At 35.7% G+C, this 4,470-nt stretch overlaps 1 non-coding gene across 1 annotated transcript; it reads left to right on the top strand.

Annotated features, from left to right (window-relative positions):
- Positions 1-746: 746 nt before the first annotated feature.
- Positions 747-854, top strand: LOC148578332 (small nucleolar RNA R71). Its single transcript, XR_015903823.1, has one exon. It is a non-coding gene; the product is annotated as a small nucleolar RNA R71 (small nucleolar RNA).
- Positions 855-4,470: the final 3,616 nt, after the last annotated feature.

Below are 4,470 nucleotides of genomic sequence, written 5' to 3'. Positions count from 1 at the left end.
ATGGCCTTGCACTCTCCTTTTGGATTCTCTTCTGTATTGCTTGGGAGAGTACTAGGAGGGATTTCAGTGATCCTTTTACTCAGCTGGCCCACTTGTGCTTCCAGATTTCTAATGGGAGACCTTGTTTCATTCATGAAACTTACAGTGGCTTTAGATAGATCAGAGACTAGATTTGCTAAATTAGAAGCATTTTGTTCAGAGTTCTCTGTCTGTTGCTGAGTTGATGATGGAAAAGGTTTATTATTGTTAAACCTGTTTCTTCCACCATTATTAAAGCCTTGTTGGGGCTTTTGATCCTTCCATGAGAAATTTGGATGATTTCTCCATGTTGAGTTATAGGTGTTTCCATAAGGTTCACCTAAGTAATTTACCTCTGCTATTGCAGGGTTCTCAGGATCATAAGCTTCTTCTTCAGAAGATGCCTCTTGAGTACTGTTGGATGCAGCTTGCATTCCATGCAGACTCTGAGAGATCATATTGACTTGCTGAGTCAATATTTTATTCTGAGCCAATATGGCATTCAGAGTATCAACTTCAAGAACTCCCTTCTTCATAGGCGTCCCATTATTCACAAGATTCCTTTCAGAAGTGTACATGAACTGGTTATTAGCAACCATGTCAATGAGTTCTTGAGCTTCTGCAGGCATTTTCTTTAGGTGAATGGATCCACCTGCAGAAGTGTCCAATGACATCTTTGATAGCTCAGATAAACCATCATAGAATATATCCAGGATGGTCCATTCTGAAAGCATGTCAGAAGGACACTTTTTGGTCAACTGTTTGTATCTTTCCCAAGCTTCATAGAGAGATTCACCTTCTTTCTGTCTGAAGATTTGAACATCAGCTCTAAGCTTGCTCAGCTTTTGAGGAAGAAAGTACTTGGCTAAGAAAGCCGTGACCAGCTTATCCCAAGAGTTCAGGCTATCTTTGGGTTGAGAATCCAACCATAATCTAGCTCTGCCTCTTACAGCAAAAGGGAAAAGCATGAGCCTGTAGACTTCAGGATCTACTCCATTAGTCTTAACAGTATCACATATCTGCAAGAATTCAGTTAAGAACTGAAAAGGATCTTCAGATGGAAGTCCATGAAACTTGCAGTTCTGCTGCATCAGAGAAACTAACTGAGGTTTCAGCTCAAAGTTGTTTGCTCCAATGGCAGGAATGGAGATGCTTCTTCCATGTAAATTGGAATTAGGTGCAGTAAAGTCACCAAGCATTCTCCTTGCATTGTTGTTGGGTTCGGCTGCCATTTCCTTTACTTGTTCGAAATTTTCAATCAAGTTGTCTCTGGATTGTTGTAATTTAGCTTCTCTTAGTTTCCTTTTCAGAGTCCTTTCAGGTTCTGGATCAGCTTCAACAAGAATGCCTTTTTCTCTGTCCCTGCTCATAAGAAAGAGAAGAGAACAAGAAAAGAAGAGGAATCCTCTATGTCACAGTAAAGAGGTTCCTTATTGTTAGTAGAAGAAAAGAAGAAGAAATTCGAACACAGATAGAGGAGGGGGTTTGAATTTGGTGATGATGTGAGGAAGAGATGTTAGTAGATGAATAAATAAATAGAATAAGATGGGGGAGGGAAAATTTTTGAAAATTATTTTGAAAAAGAGTTAGTGATTTTTGAAAATAGTTTTTGAGAAATGTTTAGTATTTTTTTTCGAGAATTTTTGAAATCAAAAATAAAAATAAAAATAATTAGTTAATTAAAAAGAAATTTTTGAAAAAGGGGAAGATATTTTCGAAAATTAGAGAGAGTTAGTTAGGTAGTTTTGAAAAAGTTAAGAAACAAACAAAAAGTTAGTTAGTTAGTTGAAACAAATTTTGAAAAGATAAGAAGTTAGGAAGTTAGAAAAGATATTTTGAAAATCAAATTTTTGAAAAAGATAAGATGAGAAGATATTTTTGAAAAGATATGATAGAAATTAGTTTTGAAAAAGATTTGATTTTTAAATTCTCAATTAATGACTTGATTCACAAGAAATCACAAGATATGATTCTAGAACTTAAAGTTTGAATCTTTCTTAACAAGCAAGTAACAAACTTGAAATTTTTGAATCAAAACATTAATTGTTTATGTTATTTTCGAAAATTTGATATAAAAATAAGAAAAAGATTTTTGAAAAAGATTTTTGAAAAATTTTCGAAAATAACTAAGAATTTTGAAAAAGATTTGATTTTTGAAAAAGATTTTGAAAAAGATAAGATTTTCAAATTGAAAATTTGATTTGACTCATGAGAAACAACTTGATTTTAAAAATTTTTGAAAAAGTCAACTCAAATTTTCGAATTTAATGAGAGAAAAAGGGAAAGATATTTTTTTGATTTTTTGAATTTTTATGAAAACATGAAAATTATGCAATGCATGAAATTTTTAGATCAAAACAATGAATGCATGCAAGAATGCTATGAATGTCAAGATGAACACCAAGAACACTATGAAGATCATGATGAACATCAAGAACATATTTTTGAAAAATTTTTAATGCAAAGAAAACATGCAAGACACCAAACTTAGAATTCTTTAATGCTTACGCACTAAGAATTCAAGAATGCATATGATAAACATGAAAAGACACAAAACAAAAAATCATCAAGATCAAACAAGAAGACTTACCAAGAACAACTTGAAGATCATGAAGAACACTATGAATGCATGATATTTTCGAAAAAATGCAAGATGCATATGCAAGTGACACCAAACTTATGATATGACTCAAGACTCAAACAAGAAACAGAAAAATATTTTTGATTTTTATGATTTTCTAATTTTTTTGGATTTTTATTTTATATTTTTCGAAAAATTATTTTGAAAAAGAAAATAAGGATTCCAAAATTTTTAATATGAATTCCAGGAATCTTATGCTCTAAAGCTCCAATCAAAGAGTCAGGCATGGCTTAATAGCCAGCCAAGCTTTAGTATGTAACTCAGACATGACACGCCTGACATTCCTTACATTCAACAGCCAATTGGCTAAGAAAGATAAAGAAGCTCTTCTCTTGAGTATAAGAATTGAGACATGGCTTTACAGCCAGCCAGGCTTCAACATGCTCCATGAAACACTAGAATTCATTCTTAAAAATTCTGAAAGGAAAATATATTTTTGAAAACATTTTTATTTTAAAAATTTTTTTTTTCGAAACCAAAGGAAGAATTTTTGAAAGATTTTTGAAAAATTTTTTTGAAAACAAGACAAAAAGAAAATTACCTAATCTGAGCAACAAGATGAACCGTCAGTTGTCCAAACTCGAACAATCCCCGGCAACGGCGCCAAAAACTTGGTGCTGTTGCCGGATCCAAACTTGGCACTGATGTTACCGGACCAAAAGCTTGCCGAAAACTCAAACAATCCCCGGCAACGGCGCCAAAAACTTGGTGCACGAAATTGTGATGTCCAGGCTCAAACTATTCCTGGCACGTGAGCAACTTGGTACGCGTAATCGTGATTACACATTCATAATTTGTCACAACTTCGATACAACTAACCAGCAAGTGCACTGGGTCGTCCAAGTAATACCTTACGTGAGTAAGGGTCGAATCCCACGGAGATTGTTGGTATGAAGCAAGCTATGGTCACCTTGTAAATCTCAGTCAGGCAGATATAAAGTGATAATGGTGTTTTCGAATAATAAATAATAGAATAGGGATAGAGGTACTTATGTAAATCATTGGTGGGAATTTCAGATAAGCGAATGGAGATGCTTTTCGTTCCTCTGAACCTCTGCTTTCCTGCTATCTTCATCCAATCAGTCTTACTCCTTTTCATGGCTGGCTTTATGTGATACATCACCACTGTCAATGGCTACTTTCGGTCATCTCACGGGAAAATGATCCAATGCCCTGTCACGGCACGGCTAATCGTCTGGAGGCATCACCCTTGTCAATGGCTTCATCTTATCCTCTCAGTGAATAATATGCTCACGCACCCTGTCACGGCACGGCTATTCATCTGTCGGTTCTCGATCATGCCGGAATAGGATTTACTATCCTTTTGCGTCTGTCACTAACGCCCTGCAATCGCGAGTTAGGAGCTCGTCACAGTCATTCAATCATTGAATCCTACTCGGAATACCACAGACAAGGTTTAGACTTTCCGGATTCTCTTGAATGCCGCCATCATTCTAGCTTATGCCACGAAGATTCTGGTTAGGAGATCTAAGAGATACTCATTCTAGCTTAATTCATGTAGAACAGAAGTGTTTGTCAGGCACGCGTTCATAAGGGAGAAGGATGATGAGCGTCACACATAATCATCACCTTCATCACGTTCTTGGGTGCGAATAGATATCTTAGAAGCGAAATAAGAAGAATTGAATAGAAAACAGTAGTACTTTGCATTAATCTTTGAGGAACAGCAGAGCTCCACACCTTAATCTATGGAGTGTAGAAACTCTACCGTTGAAAATACATAAGTGAAAGGTCCAGGCATGGCCGAGATGGCCAGCCCCCTCAACGTGATCAATAGTCTCCTAAGATGA

This window comes from Arachis ipaensis, chromosome B1, assembly GCF_059453495.1.
Source record: "Arachis ipaensis isolate K30076 ecotype BB chromosome B1, ASM5945349v1, whole genome shotgun sequence".
Lineage (NCBI taxonomy): Eukaryota > Viridiplantae > Streptophyta > Magnoliopsida > Fabales > Fabaceae > Arachis > Arachis ipaensis.
The sequence above is the reverse complement of the archived record's forward strand: the minus strand, read 5'-3'. Positions and strand labels throughout refer to the sequence as shown.